Source organism: Malaclemys terrapin, chromosome 5 (assembly GCF_027887155.1).
Source record: "Malaclemys terrapin pileata isolate rMalTer1 chromosome 5, rMalTer1.hap1, whole genome shotgun sequence".
In the NCBI taxonomy this organism is placed as follows: Eukaryota; Metazoa; Chordata; order Testudines; family Emydidae; genus Malaclemys; species Malaclemys terrapin.
In genome coordinates, this window is record NC_071509.1 from 7704701 (window position 1) to 7726007 (window position 21307).

Sequence of the window (21307 nt, forward strand, 5' to 3'; positions counted from 1 at the left end):
TTTTTGTACTGGTGACCCCTTTCACATAGCAACCTCTGAGTGTGACTCCCCCCCCCTTATAAATTAAAAACATTTTTTTATATATTTAACACTATTATAAATGCTGGAAGCAAAGCAGGGTTTGGGGTGGAGGCTGACACCTCGCGACCCCCATGTAATAACCTCGTGACCCCCTGAGGGGTCCCAACCCCCAGTTTGAAAACCCCTGATCTTGACTGTTAAACAGATGTGCTGGCTGGGATGTCCAGTGGTGTTTCATGGTACAGTAGGGTGTATAGTATAATATGGGAATGTGGCCAGACCCTCAGCCCAACTGTGTGCTTGACTTAGAATGTATGGCTGGGTAAAAACAGCCTCACTCCGAGGTTTTACAATCTCATCCAGACAAGGACAGTACAATCCACACCCCCCCAATGCTATAATTTGGCAGCAAACTCCGAATAGAAAAATAAATGTGATGTAACTGACCGTTGTTTTCTGCTCTGCTTCTTTCCGCCTGAATCTTTTGCACACGTCGTATTTTCCTCGCCTTACAAAAGTCTTGCTTTTGCCACGTTTCTTCCAGAGAGAGACAGGGAAAGAATTCGTTAGGTTGGAGATTCTACATGGTCTCCACACTAACAGGAATGGGAGGTATTCCCTTCATATCTCTTCTCAGCACTATCCGTTTCGCGCCATTGATTCTAGGACACGGGGGATTTTAGAAAGGCAGATTGGGCTGTGACTGCCCAGTCGGGAATTGGTTGCAATATCAGTGAGGCCAACGCACCCATTCTGGGAGAAAATAAAAAGAGTAATGGAATTTTCAGTGACCATAAATATCCAGGTTTTACGTCTTACCGCTGCCAGTGAAGTGATGCAACAATTTGAACACGGAGTCCATTATTATTAGTTATTTTTATTATGATAGCACTAAGCAGTCCTAGTCCTGGATCAGGCCCCTATTGGGCTAGGTGTGGTAAAAACCCAGAACAGATGGTCCCTGCCCCATCGAGCTCATGATCTCGGACAAGAGACAGCAGATGGATGCAGGCAGGCATCTGGGGGGAGAACAAGGAAATCACTGGTCAGCATGATAGTCAGCAGTCTCGGCACACCAGCAGCTTAACTCTTGTCATTAAAAATACTGCGTTGGTCATGAGCCATTCCCTGATTCATTCACCCCTCAAAATCCATCAGTTCCAGATGCTCCCCAGTCCATAAATCCTTGTCCCATGTAACCCCGTCTCAAGCCGTTTCCCTTTCTCTGGCACCTCCTGGGAGATCCTCTAGGGGGCAGCACAACCTGGCCGCAGTGCCCTCTGGTTATGGGGTGGTGGGTCAGGTGTGACTCTCATTTCCTGTTGTGATGAGCTGAATGGGAAATGGATTCCCTTCTGCTCTAGAAGTGGGTTAGGGTGATCAGATGTCCCGATTTTATAGGGACAGTCCCGATATTGGGGCTTTGTCTTATATAGGCTCCTAATACCCCCCCCCCATCCCAACTTTTCACACTTGCTGTCTGGTCACGCTAAGGTGAGTAGGTCTCCACTGAAGGTTTCTCCGAGCTCATGTGGGACAGAACATCTGCCCTGGATGCGAGGGAGGGTGGTTGGAGGAGTTACAAGTGTCTACCGAGTGTAGGTGAACAGGGCCACCTGCAAGCCCCTTCCCAGAACCAGCTGGGCTTGCAGGCTCTGGTAGAGAGCAGCAGGCTGCCAGTTCTCTCCAGCACCTGTGCTGTTGGAGGAGTGGCACTAGGGTGGTGGGTGGAAGAGGATGGGGTGCGCCCCTAGTGGCTCTGGGGTACATGACATTCAGATACAATCACAAACGCATGGAACGCTCTGTACACATCTGTCTCTCTCACACACTCATTCACTCACTCTGCTGCCTTGGTTGGGTGCCTATATTCAGGAAGTTTCAGAGTAACAGCCGTGTTAGTCTGTATCCGCAAAAAGAAGAACAGGAGTACTTGTGGCACCTTAGAGACTAACAAATTTATTAGAGCATAAGCTTTCGTGGACTACAGCCCACTTCTTCGGATGCATATAGAATGGAACATATAATGAGGAGATATATATATAGATATATATAGATATATTCAGGAAGTGATTAATTAGCAAAATAGCAGGGTCCTCACCCAAGGGCAAGAGCCTAGTAACTCTTCGCCACAGGCTGCTTAGCTGTGGGCTTTCAGACTCACTTAGCGCTCCTCTGCTCACAGCTGGCGTCTGCTGCAAACACAAACAGAGCTGGTAATTATAGTCTTTATGCGGGCGTCTCCAGTAGGCATTGCTTATAGGCAGGAAAATGAAGAGATCAGTTAACAAGAACCTATTTGAGATGCGGCCTTGATGCTAATCTGAAAGAAACCAGCAGGAGGCCACACCGGAGGAGTCCAATGTCTTCTGATCTCCTATCCAGGTGTTCTTTGGATTACAGCAAGTGATTCCACAGATCTGGCCCAGGTTTTTTATTTGATCTCTGTTACCTGCAGCTGTAACTCACTGGTTAGCATGTTCGCTATGTGCCCACTGCACCGAAGATATGAGTCCGTTACACACTCTGCTACAGAGCTAGGATCTTTCGCTGGAGCTGTAGAGTCTGGTGTCTTTAGCTGGAAGAATTCCCAGTTTGATCCCTGGTGTCAACCAGATTTGTATTACTGTAGCAGGTAAGAGCCCCAGTCAGAGACCAGGAGCCCAATGTGCTACACACCAATTTCCACTAGAGCGAGGCAAATACTGGATTCTTTTTGGGTCACTGGCAATTCAAAAACATCAAGGGGTGGGGGAAAATCATTTGGGTTGAATCAAAACCAACCTGTTTTGCAATTTTCAGCAAAGCAAAAGAGTTGGGGGAAAAAATTGTTTCAACACAAAGCAAAAACGCTTCATTTTGCTTTTTCAGCATTTTTGACATTTTTGAACCACATGGAAGGAAATTTCAAAACAGTCATTTTGCCTCGAAACGTCTGAATTTTGGGGAGGATTTTTTTCCCAGGAAAGAATTCAGTGAAATATTTTGGTGTGGCCAGATCTGCATTCTCTTCCCCCCCCCCCCCCCCAAAAAAAAAAAAGTTTTTTTCAAAAAAAGTCTCCAAACATTATAATAAATGGAGATATATCTATCTCATAGAACTGGAAGGGACCCTGAAAAGTCATTGAGTCCAACCCCCTGTCTTCACTAGCAGGACCAAGTACTGATTTTTGCTCTAGATGCTTAAGTGGCCCCCTCAAGGGCTGAGCTCACAACCCTGGGTTTAGCAGGCCAATGCTCAAACCACTGAGCTATCCCTTCCCCCTGTTACTGCCATGTTTTCTTGCAGAGGTTAATATAGCACTCATGCTTCCTGGCCATTTTCTAAAGTGCCCTAGACAAGTGGGATTAGCATGACCATGCGCAAAATGGGTTGTGTTTTACCCATGGGTTGTGTTCAAGGCCTGTCCCAGTTACTTCTGCCTTTAAAGCAATCTTGCCCTGGTTCTGTTAAGCCCCTGAAGCCCCCATGAGGACCCCTTGTTGAACTCCCCTCAGTCAGCACCAATCCGCCAGCCAGTCCTCCTCAAGTCACAAGGTAGAAGGGGAAGGAGCAGGAGGCATAGAATCATACAATCATAGAATCTCAGGGTTGGAAGGGACCTCAGGAGGTCATCTAGTCCCACCCCCTGCTCAAAGCAGGACCAATCCCCAACTAATGTGAATTTCTTCTCTTGCAAATCTTGTTGTAAACCCTTTGTTTCCCCACCCCTCTGGCAGCTGTGCTGCTCATTCCCTTTGAATACCAGCTCACGCTAAGCAGGACAATCACTTTGTGGTTTTTTTTTGCTAGAAGCGTGCCTTTTCCAGAGCAGCTGCACTTCAGTGAATCGCTAGCAGCTTCACTGCCAAGTGATTTGCAATAGGGGTTTTTTTCACTCCAAATTTCTCTTGGGCCACAAGCCAGCTGCTCATCTTTGGACCTTCTTATCAAAAACGGCCTCACTGCTTGGCTAACATAGTGCTGATCTTTCACAGCATTTTATCAGATGCTGTCCTTCACTTCCAGCATGGTACAGAGAAGCCCCGTTGTTTTTGGCTAACACAAGGTTATGCAGCCGTTTTTTTTAATGGGCCATTTTTCTTTCAACGGTGTCACTTGAAACTGAATTTAAGGGATATTGCTTTTGACAGTCATTCCAAGATGCAAAAGGGACAAGCTAAGAAGTTCAACACGTTAAAAGGCACAGTTGGTCTGACATGCTGTGTATGCACATGGCTCTGTTGACACAGTTTTATTATGTACCACATTCCAGTGTCTTTCTTTACCTTTGAAACTCGTCACGTTTTTAAATGCTGCTTCACATTATTAACGTCCAGCTTTTGTTGGTGTTTTGACTACAGCCCAACAGCAGCCTAGAACACAGCTGGGACCAGACCTCACATCTCCAACAGGGTAGAATCATAGAATATCAGGGACCTCAGGAGATCATCTAGTCCAACCCCCTGCTCAAAGCAGGACTAATCCCCAGACAGATTATTGCCCCCGATTCTTAAATGGTCCCCTCAAGGATTGACCTCACAACCGTGGATTTAACAGGCCAATGTTCAAACCACTGAGCTATCCCTCCTAGGGCTGTCCCTTAGCCACAAAACCATCCAGCCTCCTGTGATTAGGTTAAGTTTAGAGAAAATGAAAGATACGTACTCAAAGAAATGAACAGCTTGTCCACACACAAGCTAGCACTTATCCATGAGTTGAGCCCATGGAAATTTGAGTCCTTACCTGCTATGTAAAGCACTTTGAGATCCAGTCTTAAAAACTGGATGAAACAAAATAAGAATTAACCTGAAAAGGGTTCACATTCTTTTCCTTTCCAAAAATCTGAGCCCTGCAACACAAGCTGGGGCGTCCATGCATTTGGCCTGAATAATTACTGCAATGCTGTTTCTTGCCTGGCTTGAAATGTCCCACAGCAATCAAATCAAGCACACAGTTTCTAGGCTGGGAAGTTGGCAGACCGGTTACTGGAACAAGGGGAAAACAGCACATGTTGCTGCTGTGGAGAATGACGCAGATGAGCATTTCTGTGCTGATCCCTCCCAGAGGGTGGAGTCAGAAAGCAGTGTTTAAAGCAGAGGACGGGGAGCCTAGACTCCTCAAGACCAGATTCATCCACCACAGGACATGAGTAACACCCATTCCTCCAAAGGAAGTTATATTGTCTTTGTTGTCTTAACCGGTAGCGATCAATGGCTCCATGTCTAGTTGGCAGCCGGTTTCAAGCGGAGTGCCCCAAGGGTTGGTCCTGGGGCCGGTTTTGTTCAATATCTTCATTAATGATCTGGAGGATGGCGTGGATTGCACCCTCAGCAAGTTTGCAGATGACACTAAACTGGGAGGAGTGGTAGATACGCTGGAGGGTAGGGATAGGATACAGAGGGACCTAGACAAATTAGAGGATTGGGCCAAAAGAAATCTGATGAGGTTCAACAAGGACAAGTGTAGAGACCTGCACTTACGATGGAAGAATCCCAAGCACTGCTACAGACTAGGGACTGAATGGCTAGGCAGCAGTTCTGCAGAAAAGGACCTAGGGGTTACAGTGGACGAGAAGCTGGATATGAGTCAACAGTGTGCCCTTGTTGCCAAGAAGGCTAACGGCATTTTGGGCTGTATAAGTAGGGGCATTGCCACCAGATCAAGGGACGTGATCATTCCCCTCTATTCGACATTGGTGAGGCCTCATCTGGAGTACTGTGTCCAGTTTTGGGTCCCACACTACACGAAGGATGTGAAAAAATTGGAAGGAGTCCAGTGGAGGGCAACAAAAATGATTAGGGGGCTGGAGCACATGACTTATGAGGAGAGGCTGAGGGAACTGGGATTGTTTAGTCTGCAGAAGAGAAGAATGACGGGGGATTTGATAGCTGCTTTCAACTACCTGAACGGGGGTTCCAAAGAGGATGGATTTAGACTGTTCTCAGTGATACCAGATGACAGAACAAGGAGTAATGGTCTCAAGTTGCAGTGGGGGGGTTTAGGTTGGATATTAAGAAAAACTTTTTCACTAGGAGGGTGGTGAAGCACTGGAATGGGTTACCTAGGGAGGTGGTGGAATCTCCTTCCTTAGAGGTTTTTAAGGTCAGGCTTGACGAAGCCCTGGCTGGGATGATTTAGGTGGGGATCAGTCCTGCTTTGAGCAGGGGGTTGGACTAGATGACCTCCAGAGGTCCCTTCCAACCCTGATATTCTATGATTCTATGATGGAAGTTACTCGTAAATTGCGGAGGCTGGATTCTTTTCCCAGTTCCCACTTAGCCTTTCTGTGTGTAACTGACCGAAAGGTAGAAACTCCAGCCAAGACCTGGAAGGTACGCAGGGCTGGCTGTGAATGCCCTCAACTCCCCCTGCTTTCAAAGGAAGTTAATGCTCAAATGCTTTCAAATGCTCAGCACTTATAGGGCTAGGCCTTGGGTCCTGATCCTATTCCCACTGAAGCAAAACTCCCATTGCTAGCAGTGGGACAAGTTCAGCCCTTAAACTCTGTGGGAAATGGGGCCTACTATCTCCTTGGTGTTTATTCTACTCAGTCTAATGCCCCCTAGCAGAGATGACCTGTACCTGCCGATAGTGGGGGAGCAGAGTGAGGGCAGTGGCTTCAGATGTTGCTGACCATGCTCAGTCTGTGTGAGCATGCTCAGTACAAGCCAAGCAGGACGTCTGGGGAGAGAAGTAACCCCGCTGCACCCCCACCACAAGTCGCCTCAGCTCCCTAGCTTCCTGGCGATCGTAATAATTCTGCCTCTAATAAAAACAAGGGCCCATAGCAGTGCATGTAGGCTGGAATTTTATTGTATCCGTTGTTTCAATACTGGTGGCATAAGTATTTCTTGTTACTTGAGAACAAAGACAGGGCCTCCTCTTTCTCCTTGCCGTATCCTGTATGCCTATAGGAGAAATAGCCACAGTCCCCCACAGCACCTGTTCCAAAGTCCTTCCACTTTGCCTGAGCGACATTCCCTCTGATGCTAACCAATGAACTACAGGCTGGCTTTTCAAAGGAATGTGGACATAGCGATGGAAGTTGGGCACCAAACTTTCCCAGGTTCCTTTGCAAAGCCCTAAATCCCACCCCTAGTCGCCTCTCCCAAACTTGAAGCAGGATCCTGCAGAATAGCGTTTAAGGGTAAATCATACTTGACCAATATTGTCTCCTTGTTTCCTTGTACGCCTATCTCTGTCTGGCTCTACCTGTTGTCTCTTGTCTTATACTCAGAGCGGAAGCTCTCTGGGGTAGGCGCTATTTTATTTTGTTCTGTGTTTGTACAGCCTCTGGCACAGGGAGGGGCCTGATCCACGACTGGGGCTCTTAGATGTTACAGCAATCCAGATACATTGTAATATTTGTTACGTATGCTAAGTTTGGAAGCCAAGATGGGCATGTGACACTGCCGGGGGGGTTCCCATAGGCCTTTAGCAGGAGGAAGCCATGTTTGTGCCTGCCGAGAGTCAGCTCCCCGACTCCACTGGCCATGGGCAACACAAGCATCTAAGCCCCTCTCTCTACAGGTTAGCAATAGGCAGGCTCCAACCCCCGAGCTCTCCAACCATCTCCGTGGGGTGTCCAGCCCCTGCTCACTTGCAGCATTCCCAGAGTTGCTGCTTCCGAAGAAGCCGTACACGCCAGCGGACCCGTTCCACCTCAGGCCACCGCTCGCTTAACACACAGCGCCTATAAGTGAATTTAACAAAGCAGAGAGATGCCAGTAATAGCCAGCAGGAGTATTAGAAACAAATGGTTACATGTCCAATAAAATCATAACACACATGCTAGAGCCTAGACTTCATTAACTACTAGATACTCTCATGTCTTGTGGGATAAGCTCACCTGAAAGCCTCGCAGCGTTTTACAGCCAGTCTGGCTGGGCTCCTCATTTCATGAGACAGGAATGCCATCTGGCCTCCCCGGTGAAGGGTGTCACGTGCCTCTTTGCCCCCACAAGATAGACCAGTTCCAGCCTTTGTCGTTATTGCTAAACAGGACACACCCTTGCTGTTTGTTTCAGCCTGTGACTTTCCTCCCTCGTAGATTTCGCAAGCGCCTCTTTTGCTCAGCGTGAGGCACACAATACACAGCCACCAATGACCAGACAAGGCGCCAGGTGTCTGGTACCACCAGCCTGTAAGGAACAGTTCTGAGCTCACAATTTGCATATAGAGACATCGCTCCTTAAATAGTCCCTGTACATCCATTGTGCAATGATTATGATGCCCAGTGGGCTACTGGCACTTGGTATAGCCCTCACATTCCACCTGTTGGTGAACGATTATGCCCACATCCAAGTTAGGGATCCCTGTAAAACTCCTGCACCCGCCATGTCACTGCCAGTTGGCACCAAGGGGTCGCGGGGTCACAGGGCAGACGCTGCTAGCTTGCACTCTCCGCTCTCTTCCTGATGGCATATTGCCCATCTCTCTCTCTCCCTCAATTGCTGTGGGCTGTACACCTTTGTTTATTCACCATCGACTGTCTCTGTCGTCTCGAAGCCAACCACCATGCGTTGTCCACTGTCTTGTACATAATTCGGTGACGCATTCTGGGCTATGGTTTTGGCCACAGATAATAACGCCAAATAAATGGTCAAGCTACCACCATACATTTGTCTCGTGGCGAACTATTAACTTAATGAGATGCTGCTTACTGTGTTGCTCGGCACTGACATATGGGAAGGAAATGGACTGTGCGCAGAGTTTCCTTGATCCCTTTTTTTTAACAGACGCTAATGCTTTTATGCATCACATAAAATGCAATAAAAGGGAAAAAGTAACTGTACAAACGAAGGGCCAGATCCAGGGGAAGGAGTGGGGATGCAGAATGGCTCTTGTGAGAGGCCAAATGCCTTCAGTGCGCATTGAGATTAGTGGGCGTGGAAGGAGCTCAGTGCCTTAAATTCAATTGTATGATTTGATTCGCCGCATTATTAATCCCATCAGGTAGGTACTACGCAGGGAGATGCATGTTCTCTAGCTACACCCTGCTATGGGCATATGTTCCTCACTACACAACAAGGACAGTCCAGTGAACACAAATCGCTCTCTATAGAGAGAGCAAGAGAGACAGAGATTGGGCACACCCAACCACCAGCAAGCAGGGTAATTTAGGAGTGGTGGGGCCTGGCCCCTCATGTGCCCAAGATCTGGCTTTCAGCCAGCACTATCATTTGGTTTAATTAGGGTGACCAGATGTCCCATTTTTAAAGGGACAGTCCTGTTTTTTGGGACTTTTTCTTATATAGGCGCCTATTACCTCCCACCCCCGTCCTGTTTTTTCACAGTTGCTATCTGGTCACCCTAGGTTTAATGCCATTGCTTCCTTGTACGAGTGCTCCTTTGACCCTTATCAGGGGTAGCCATGTTAGTCTGTATCCCCAAAGCAACAAGGAGTCTGGTGACACCTTAAAGACTAACAGATTTAGTTGGGCATAAGCTTTTGTGGGTAAAAAACCCACTTCTTCAGATGCATGGAGTGAAAATCACAGCTGCAGATGCCTGGCTAATCACTAGCTCGATTTTGAAAGTAGAGTGGCTGTTTATTCTGAGCCTCTCCCAGCTCGCTGAACAGTGATGCTATTTCTGGATCCCAGTTTTGGAGAATTCAAGGGGGTTTCTGTGTTGCTGCAGTCAGGGACAGTACATAGGAATTGCTAGACTGGCTCAGACCAGTGGTCCATCTAAACAGTGGCTGGAACCAGATACTTCAGAGAAAAGGGTGGGAAACAGAATATTTTGCCCCTCATGAAAGTCTCAGCCTAATAGTTAGGTGTTGACTGAAGATCTGAAGCATATTTTTTATCTTCCTTCCCATTCTTTTTTTTTTTTTTAATCTACAAGCATTTACTGTTATCACTCTGATTATTCTTCTTAGCCATGGACGTGTCCAATCCGCCTTCGATCCTGCTAAGTTCTTGGCCTCAATGACCTCCTCAGGCAATGAGTTCTGCTGTCTAATTTTGCGCAGCCTGACCTGGTATTCCCTCGCATCCGTTTTGCATTCGCCATCTTTCAGCTGAATTGCATGTCCCCTTGTTCTTGTGTTATGAGCCAAAAGCATCTCTAGACCATTCAGCGTTCTCTTCGCTTTTATCATCCCTTATTTGTTAGCAAAGACAACTTGGTTATGTGGGCAATGTGCGCCTCGCGTCCGCTTCCAGCCACTGCGGCTGCTGGAGTCATCGCCTGAAAAAAGAATAGGAATGTTGTGAGGAGTGACAAGGAAAGGACAGAGCTTTCCCTTCGGCTGAACTCTGCTGTCTTCTCACAATGGTATCCTTCGAACGCTCCAGCCGTGGCTGTGCGATTGCCACAATCGCATCCACAACATAATCACCTGCTTTGGACGGTGTGAAGGCCAAAGACGCACCTCACGGTGTAGCTGGGACCTGCGCCTGTTGCATGTGTAATGACCGGCATCTTGGCTGATAGGCGGGATTGGACCAGGGCCCTCAGGTGCTAAAGCATAAGCTGCTATAGCTAGCAGTAAAGCTCTTTAAGTGGGGCTGTTACAGAGCAGGATCAGGCAAACAAAGAGACCCATAAACTACAGCCGCCACTGGGTTCCAGGTTTGGAGAGTCCTTTTTCTAAGCAGGCCAGAACGAGTGTGAATGCTCCCCTCCCACATTCCAATGTGACGATAATGAGGAAAAGGACAGGCTGTTTCTTTGAAAGCTCATCTGCCGTGTGCAATCAGGGCTAGAGCCGCTCCGACTACGTCTACACTTAAAACACGACAGCTGCTGTGCTGCCGCGGTGCCACTGTAGCACTTTGGAGTAGGAGGCACTTACTGCCATGGTGGGAGGGATTCTTGCCCCCCGTAGATAATTCACTTCCCTGGGAAACAGGAACTAGGTTGAGGGAAGAATTCTGCCATCAACCTAGCACTGTCTAGACCAGGGGTTAGGTCGGCTTCACGCTGTCTCTCCCCTCACAGGCAGAGACGTAACACTGAGCTTGGTCAGTCTTTAAAATCCCCTGGCATTTGCCACAAGGGCCTAAAGGGCCTCATCCCGGTGAGCTGACTAAATTCCTCTGTGTACAGTGTTTAGCACAAAAGGGGAACGGGGGGGAGGGGCACAGTCCTGACTGTGGCCTCTAGCCCCTCCCATAATGCAAATAACAACATGTTCTGACCGCCTAAAAATCCCCGTTGTACTTTCAGTCAAAGGAGATCACGTCACTTCCCCTTCTAACAAAGCCTTGTTGTGTGTCGTTATAGTGCGCTGTTAAACGACTGAAGCATGCCACACCAGAGGTGACTGCATTTGAGATGGGGGGGCACTGTGATTCCTGGTCCATGACTGAGGCTCCTAAGTGCTACAGCAATACAAATAATAACCACAATGACTGATCAAGGAATGACCTTAAAATGGGCATGACGCTGCCCAATACCTTCAAGCAATTTTGATCTCTTGTTGCTATGCATGGTCCATCGTCCATGCACTATGGGGGAGGGATAGCTCCGTGGTTTAAGCATTGGCTTGCTAAACCCAGGGTTGTGAGTTCAATCCTTGCATGCAATGGGTTCATTGCATGCCCTTCCTGACTGGCTGTATCCAGGGGAAGATTGCATGCAGCCCCTGATCACACATGGAGGACACTATTCTGTAGAACAAAATGGCGCCCTCCTCGCAGTGTCCCCTCTCACGTACCAGGCCTTGCGTGCAAGTGTAGAATCGCATGCCTTACTAAAAATGTCACAGCATGCCACTGGATTGCTTATAAATATTGTCAAGAGACAGGTATCTACCCAGATATTTGGCCATTGCTTACCTTAATGGCACAGAGGGTGATGTTCTAGGTGAAAGGCCCCACTGTGCCTTCTCCAATTCAGATTAGCTGTTATTGACTGGAAGTAAACCTGAAAGGACAATGAAGTTCAGCATCCACTTGCCGGAGGATTCTCTGCACCTTGAAGTCTTTAAACCACAATTTGAGAACTTCAATAGCTCAGACATAGGGTAGGTGTTTGTTACAGGAGTGGGTGGGTGAGATTCTGTGGCCTGCGTTGTGCAGGAGGTCAGACTAGACGATCATAATGGTCCCTTCTGATCTTAAAGTCTATGATTGTGAGAACCAAATTATGGGGCGCTGGTCAGCTTTTAGGGTGACTGGCTCATATTCACCCAGGCCCTCAGGGGCGCTGGACCCACATTGCTTATTGGAAGAAGGGTGATTCTGTAGCTTTTTATACATTTTATTAAAGCTCTTAAACAAAAATAAGATCAAGAAAACATACCACCCCAGCTAAGCTGCCTTTAATGCTAATGTTATAAGAAAGGGCTGATCTGGCTTCGGGGCCTAACTCCAGGAAGCCAGGTGCCCTACACACCTGAACCCCCAGAGTATATATCCTCCGTGGTTCTCTACACACCCACGCAGTTCCTCCCAGATCTACACTGCTATCTTTAGGAGCGTCGTGTCCAGCTGCTAGTCCCTTTCCTTGCGAGAGTGAAAGGCTCCAACGGTGGGCAGCTGCCAGAGCCTTCCCCCTCCATCGGAGCCTTTCACAGCTGGGTGTAACTCCACACCACAGGGACCATGGATGCAAGTCTACCTTTCACTGCAGTGTGTAGCTACCCCTACGCTACATACCACTGCAAGTGTGGACAAGGCCTTTGTGGATCTAGCCCTAGGTGATTTGCCCCAGGTCATACATAATGTCTGGGGTAGAGGGGAGAATTGAAGCTAGGTTTTACGAGTCCTAAGCTAGCGTCCTAACGGCTGAACTAGCCTTCCTCCTCACACAGTAGAAATCAGGACTGTTTCCTGAGATCAAGGAGCCTGGTTCATCCAGATCAGCTGTCACCTGTCATCACCTACTTCATTTTGGATTGGAAGGTGACACAACTAGATTAGTTCCCGAGGATGGTGTTCGAGTGCATAGTTTTGGATGCGAGGTCATCCTTTCATTTCAAGATGCCCACGGACTTTTCATTTAAACGGTATCCTTTGTAATGCATCTGCCTTTCCTGGTGTGTTTTTTCAACCAGGAAAACTGCAGGAAAACATGCCTAATTTCCAAATAAAACCCTTTGCCTCACTGACGATTAACATGTCATTAACACCTTTTAGGGAGAGTTTCATCGATATGCAAATGAACAGCTCACCCTGTTCTGTGATGCTGGGTCTCTAGCGCTCACTCCCATCTGTGCTGTGAAAAGAACACCTCTTACAGAGCGGAGAAATAGACAATTCAAACTAATAAGCATAGATACTAAATAAAGTGCCACCAGACTAGTGCGTGGGCCAATGGCTAGGTCAGAGAGCTGCAACTCAAGACAGCCAGATTCTAGTCCTGGTTCTGCCACCGACCTACTATACAGGGTGGGGGCCAGTCCCTTCTTCCTCGGTTTCCCCTTGCACCCTTTATCTATTTATACTATCAGCTGTCCAGGGCAGAGGCTGTACTTGTATAGTGCTTAGCACAACGGATCTCAAGGTGCTATTGATGTACCCAATAATGTGTGATTAGATGGGAGTTTGGGGACCAAAAGGAAACAGGATTAGACCCTAAAACACAAAGTTCCAAATTCATCTCTGGTGTACGTTAATGGAGTTACAGCTGAAACTAATAGAGTTACCACAGGGATGCTTTTTCCCACACCCCCAACTAAGCATTCCTCATGATCACCAACCCAGGTACCCTCCTTTGGCCTATTAGTTATGTTATAGTTGGGACCAGGGGACAGAAGCGTTACTTTTCATAACGGATCACTATATGCCGTTGACATGCTGAGATTCAAGACGAAAGATAGATGTTTTAAGAACAAATAAAACATGGGTTACATTAACCGGCAACCAGAATAATCTAATGGTTTTGCTAACTAGTAAAAAAGAAAAAAAAGAATGGAAAACGTATACACTCTGGAGAAGCAAGACAGCTCAAAGGCAAAGTTCAGCATCTCGCAGCCTAAATGTAGTTCTGTAGGGTCAGCTTTTTGCAGGCATTCGTTTACTTTGCTGTACAAAACACGGAGGCTACTCAGTCTCCAGGTTAAATAATATCTGTCTTTTCACTGGCGCTAGCCTTATGTCACCTTGGAATAAAACAAGAAGAAAGAAAAAACATTTGAGACTAGTCAGATAGCAAACGAAGAAAGGCTACATCCCTCAAACCAGATGCAAGTGAATGTGTTGTCTGGGACTAGGTGAAAGAGAGTGTCTCTGTTTTGTGATTAACACTGCTCCACTGATGGACGCTTGCAGTGACTGATGTGTTAATTGACTGGCCCAATTTCATGCTGCAATAACTCTGGGCCCTTCAGTTCAGCCATGAATAAATTTAACCATTAAGTCCTTGTGTATAAATCCTTAAAGTTCCTAGTCACCATTTAAAAAGGAAACATGGGGTTGGAGAATCTGGATAATTCATCATGAACCCAGCAGTTCAATCTACATGATCCACCCTTGAACATACAGAGTAGCTGTCATATATCCCATTCAGTTTCCTTAATATATGAAGATATACCTCTCTCATAGAGCTGGAAGGGACCCTGGAAGGTCATTGAGTCCAGCCCCCTGCCTTCACTAGCAGGACCAAGTACTGATTTTTGCCCCAGATCCCTAAGTGGCCCCCTTAAGGATTGAACTCACAACCCTGGGTTTAGGAGGCCAAGGCTCAAACCACTGAGCTAGGCCTTCCATCAGTCACCATCTCCTCTGGCTCAGATACAGCACTATGTGGGATTTAGCTGCATCCCTGCCTGACAGGTACTTCCATACCACGTGTTGAGCACCAGCTTGATAGCTAGATAGAAACTAGTAAAAGGGGACTTTTGGAGTGAAAATTTAGGCACCTAGTGAGCTTAGGCATCTATAGGATTAGGCATCAGCCAAGCGGTGGTTTTATGGACCACAGCGGTGTCTAAATCTGGGGTCTGGATGCCTAAGTCCCTTTGTGACTCTGGGCCATAGTCAGTATATAGTTATAATGGTGCTAAGCTCAACAGCAAAGCAACCTCCTTCCCAAAACATCTTCCTTGGGGAGTTTTAGGTCCCTGAGTACTCTTTCCAGTGCAAGGATAAGGATTTCCCCCCATCTCCCAGAATGCCTTGCTGGGTCTGTCCCTTTAAATTTGGCAGAGCCGAACAGCTGCTGCCCTAAAGTGGCCATTTTGCAAGCAGTAGTTGCTGGTTCTCTTTCATTCTCTTCCAGATGGTAAGTCCTTGTTATTTTTTCCCTTTCTCATTGCTGAGGAGATGGTACATTCTCACAGATATCCCCTAGTAATGTACATAGGTTTTATTTAAATCCTTATGGGATGTCTAAATGGGTAGTTATATGATTTCAAACTGGTGGCTGCATCCTGTCCGATTCATTCCTCTTACTCAGTTACCACAACTGTGCATGTCCAATAATCTATGTGATTGTGGACTACAGGACTCTGAGGTCTTTGGATTCAAGGTGCCGATGGTTGTGAAGAATATATTTTTATCCTGATCCCCGCATCAGAAGGAACATGGGATCAGCCTTAAGGTTGTTTGTGCAACCTTAACTCTAAATTGGCAGACTTTCATAGCTATGGTTTTTTAAAAAACAAAACAGGTTTTTCAGACATTTGTGTTTGACTTTAAATTGCTATGTTCTAATTATATTTTTCCGGGAGCAATTGGTGCTGTATGTATTTATAACCTTATCTCTCTGTTTTAAAAGGGCTTTGTCTGAGAATAATCTCTGTTTAAAATGTTAACATAGATCATGGTTAAGCAAAGGTGCAGCCTTACAAACTATAGTTAGGTTCTACGGTTCAGGCAGCCATGGGACAGCATTTCAAGCTTTCTCAGCCTAAATCTTTGCACATGCTCAGTCACTTAGTCTAATGTGGTGGTCCCCAAATTTTTCCTCTTTCCCCGGCCCCTTACCAGGAATAGAATGTGTTTGGTAACCCCCTGGGCTGTGGAGTGAAGTTGCAGAGGGGCTGCGACCAGGAGCAGGGGCCAGGAGCCGGGACCACAGCTGCAGCTGGGGGCTGGGGCCAGAGCGGAGCTGGGGACAGAATGGGGCTGGGTGGCGCTCCCTCTCTGCCTCCTTGTGGGGGCTGGCCTGGGCCCCACTGTCTCCCCAGACATTCTTCTGTGCCCCCACTAGGGGGGTGAGCTGCACAGTTTGGGGACCACTGGTCTAATGAGTGCAGCTGGTCTGTTGCTTTCTGACTTTTACTGCAGCTTTTTCCAGAAATGTCCACTGCTCCCCGACCTGAGTGAGGGATTTTAGACTCCCTCCAAGCCCAAAAGGAAAGAGAACTCCAGCCAAAAATTTGGGCAAGGTTCTGACCCCAGTCATACCGGTGTAAATTCATTAATTTTTAATGGCATTTCTCTGGATTTACACTGGCGTCATAGAGAATATATCCTGATCCCATTTTCAAAAAGCAACTAGTGATTTTTGGTGCCCAATTTGAGAATCCTTAACAGGACCTAATTTTCAGAAATTTGCTGAGTGCCCTCTGAAAAGCAGGCCCCTTCAAGGGTGGCACCTTTTGAGTCACCCAAAATCTCGAGACATCCAAAAACCGCTAGTTGCTTTTGAAAATCGTGGCCTATGCCATTTAGGCCCCAACTGTAGAAATACTTGAGCCCATAAGCAGTTCCACCAAATTCAGTGGGACTTCTCAGGCACATAAAACAAAGCACAAATCTATCAGCAAGAGTTTGCAGGGGTTGGAGTCTTAGTTTGGAAAAGTTGCGGTGTGCAAAAGACCTTCACAACAAAAATACAACTGCCCCCCACCTCCCAAGACATTTATTGGCACCATAACCCACCTACGTTTATTTAGAATAATAGCACTAACGCTTCTGCTTCCTTGCATGAATTCCATCAAACCAGGGATGCTCCGAGTCCTCTCCCTCCAAAGTGCTCTGTTCGATGCCATATCTTGTATCGCACATGCTCACGTCTTTCTTTATGACTTCCCACCATGACTACTTCTTGGGTCAGCCTCTCTGTCTTTTCCCTTCAGTCTTGATTGGTTGGACTCTCACCCACATAGCTGTCAGCCGTGTGCTTCATATGACCAAACTATCTGACCCTGCACGCCCTCATTTTTTTCCATTTAAGGGTGTTACTTTGAGCATGTCTCTATCAGACACATGCCTCACATGATCTTTCTTGCTTACACCATTCACCCATTTCAACATTCGCATTTCTGGGGAACTTTTCGTTTGCTCATGTTTCTTCTTTGTTGCCCAGACATTCGAACTGGACGGACCTCCGTTTATAGACTTTCCCTTGAAGCCTTACAGGTATCTTCCTGTCATATAGGACACTATCTCACTCCATTTATTGACCTGTTTCCCCATTTTCCTGGATTCTGGAGCCCAGATACCCGAAACTCTGCATGTTCAATAGTGTCTGCCTATCTAGTTTCAAGGATAATTCTTCGGTGTTCACGTTATTGAAATTACATACCATACACTGTTTTTCCTTTGCTTATTTGGAGCCCATGTCTCTCCAACACATCTCCCCATTTATCAAGATTCTCTTCTAGGTTAGCTTTCTCCTCACTGCACAGAATGGTATCATCTGCAAGCAAAATGCTCCAAAGTGCTTCCTTCTGTATGTTCCTGGTGAGAGAATCCAGGACGAGGCTAAACAAGAAAGGGGTCAGTGCTGATCCCTGATGCACTTCCATCCTTACCAACAGTTCATCTGTTTCACCACTAGAAGTTCTTAGGTATATCTCCATATATTATCTCATAGAACTGGAAGGGACCCTGAAAGGTCATTGAGTCCAGTCCCCTGCCTTCACTAGCAGGACCAAGTACTGATTTTTTGCCCCAGATCCCTAAGTGGCCCCCTTAAGGATTGAACTCACAACCCTGGGTTTAGCAGGCCAAGGCTCAAACCACTGAGCTATCCCTCCCCGTACTGATGCTGCCTCTACATACATGGCTTAAACAAGCCGCATATAAAGTTCTGGTGCCATTTTCTCCCTTATATCTCAGCAGAAGACGTCCCTTGGAACTGATCAATGAACACCATGTGAATGTGTTTCCTTTTCCCATCTCATAATTTAATTGAACAGGGAAGTCAGCAGATGGATGCCTCCTATTCCAAGCTTTCCCTATGCCTCTGTAGGGAGGAATAGCCCCAACTATTAAAGATATGCTCCCCCTATGTCTCAAACTCCTTGATAAAGTCCTGAAGGCTTATATTCATCCAGTAGTTTTCTTCCAAGGCTTTCCATTCGCCCTGGCACAGTGATTTCTAATTATATTGCACAATATGCGGTGCTTGGCATTTCATCATTCTTATTAAGCTTCAGGCTTCCTGCCATACTCAAGGGAAAAAAACCAACTACAATGAACACTCATTTGGGAGCCAGCATTAAAACCCCCAAAAGGACTAAGGCAAAGGCCCTTTTTAAATAAAGTTTTTAGGTTAATAGGGCCTAATCTTATTTCCTGGTTTGATCTTTTATTTAGAAAAAGGATTTCCAGCAGGGAAGCCGATATTAATGAAGCACTATGTAGAAACTAGCACGAGGGTTGTGGGAATAGAGATGCATTGCGGATGGGAAGGAATTCAATACTATAGGTACTGAAAGTTCCAAACTCTGCTTTCTATTAGATCTGGGAAGCAAGAGTCATAGAGTATTCAAATCAACTGGCTAGCAAGTACGTCTGTTCCTGCTCTCTACTGGATGGACACAGAAATGTATTGTTGTGTATCGGGCCCTATGGGTACATCTACACTAGAATAAAAGACCTAGAGCAGGGGTTCTCAAACTGGGGGTCGGGACCCCTGAGGGGGTCGCGAGGTTATTACATGGGCGGGGGGGCATGAGCTGTCAGTCTCCACCCCAAACCGCGCTTTGCCTCCCGCATTTATAATGGTGTTAAATATATTAAAAAGTGTTTTTAATTTATTAGGGGGGTCACACTCAGAGGCTTGCTATGTGAGAGAGGTCACCAGTACAAAAGTTTGAGAACCACTGACCTAGAGCATGGCTGAAGCTGGCCCAGGTCAGCTGACTTGGGCTCGGGCTATGGGGCTAAAAATGGCTGTGTAGCTGTTCAGGCTCAGGCTGGAGCCTGGGATCTGAGACCCTCCCCCCACCACATGGTCCCGGAGCCAAGGCTCCAGCCTGAACCCAAATGTATACACAGCAATTGAATAGCCCCAAGGCCCGCAAACCTGAGTCAGCTGACCCGGGTCCAGCCACAGGTGTTTAATCACGGTATAGACATACCCCATGTGACTAGCGGAGATTCTCCTTTAGTGCAATGGTAGAGCGCCTGTGGGTAGACCCTGAGGGCTCTAGTTCCGTTTCCATTGCTGCTGTGCAGCCATTGTATACAGCACAGTGACAGCAAAGAAATCTTAAGTGGCCACGGGTTTGATTCAGTGAGCAAGACCGGCAATGGGGTTAGAAGGGCCCAGGCCAAAATTTTTCATTTGGAATATTCCTTCCTCCCCTCCACCCCTCAAACACCTGCATGTCTGTGGAACCCAAATCTCAGCCACTCCTCAGAGAAGAAGGATGACCTTGCGGTTAAGGTACTGCCCCCGGACTCAGGAGATGTAGATTCAATTCCCCATGTGAGCTTGGGCTAGTCACTTAGTCTCTTTCTGCTTCAGTTCTCCATACAATGGAGATGATCATGCTTCTTTTTGTTTGTCTCACCTACAGTCAGCGATTTGGAGTGGCGGCTTTGGGCGAGATTGACAAAGGGGACGTAGGCGGAGCAGCGCAAAGCCTAGCGCCCTGCTGCCAAGTGGAATTCGCAAACTTGAGTTGGGTGCCCAAGCTCCATCTGTGATTCACGGGGAGAGTTAAGGACCTAAGAATGGGATTCACAAACGCCAGCATCCTGAGCGGGGAGCTGCCTAAACAAGTCAATCAGGCAATGCCAAGTGGGGAGGGGGGGTCAGAAGTCCCAGCCTAGGTGCCTGCATCCACTAGGGAGTCACAGCCATGAAAACCCTCTCCGGGAGTTAGGTGCCAACGCCAGGTCAGCCATTTTTCAAGAAAAACAATGGTTGTCCCCCACCCCCTACAACTTTTAGCACACACCTGGGATATGCAAACGCTAGGTTCAGTTCCCTCCTCTGCCTGACATGGGGCAGGGATTTTAACTTGGGCCTCCTGCCTCTCAGCGTGCCCTAACCACTGGGTGATGGGGAAGGCTGCGAATCATTCATGGAGATCACGGCTTCCGTGACTTTCCATCACCTCCATGCATTTTGCAGCGCTGGTGTGGCTGACCCCAGGACCACCGTAGCGGCTGGGGAAGCCCAGAGGCTGCTCTGGCAGCCGGTCCACAGCGCTGCCCTGAAGCAGTGGTCCGGGACCGGTGGCGGCGGGGCCCCGGGCCACCCCCACCCGGACCAGCAGCGGCAGGGCCACGGGCCATCCCCCCCCAGCAGTGACAAGGGGCCCCAGGCCACCCCCAGCTGCAGCAGGGCCCTGGGATGACCCTCCCCCAGCAGAAGCGTTGCCCGATGCTGCCCCTCCCCGCCAGCATCAGACTTCGCGAGCGCCCCCCTCCCAGCAGGTAAGATTTAGTCACAGGTATTTTTAGTAAAAGTCATGGACCGGTCATGGGGCCATGACTTTCTGTTTACTGCCCATGACCGGTCCATGCCTTTTACTAAAATACCCGTGACTAAAATGTAGCTTTAGTGATGGGGTATTTGGGGTCAGAGCTTTCTCAGGCTCTCCCGGCAAAGCTGTTCTACTGTGTATAAAGACTTAAATCGCCATGGGGTCACAGAGAGCGAGGATGACTCTCTAGCCCAGGGGTTCGGGCATTCAGTAGGAGTTAAGTAACTATACAAAGCGGAACAGCTTCAACAGGAGGGACTGAGGGAGTCCTGCCCCAGAATACCACAGAGCCAAGCAGTTGAGGTCCAAGTTCAAATCCTTGCTCCACTTCAGGCAGAGGGGGGGATTGAACCTGGGGCAGTGCCCTAATCCCTGGGCTAAAGGTTATAAGGGCTCCTCCTGCAGCATCTTTTGGATGGGTTTGGCCCCCAATACTCTGATGTACTGGAGGCTGGGCAGTGCAGGCTCAGCTGCTGAAATGTAGGTGCCTTAGGGCTTTTAAGGGTGCTTAAAGGTTAGGCAGCAACTGAGCAGAGTTTTGTGACTGCCAGTGGCATCTAAATGTTGGACGTAGACACCAAGGGCCCTTTGTGACCCTAGCCCTGTGTGTTTGTATAGTGCCTAGGACAAAGACGTCCTGATCTCTAGGGATGCTTCATGGGATTTCATACAGCACATACAAAAATGTTTGGAGTATATCAGAGATCCAGAAGGAAAATGCTAGATGCTGAATTGTG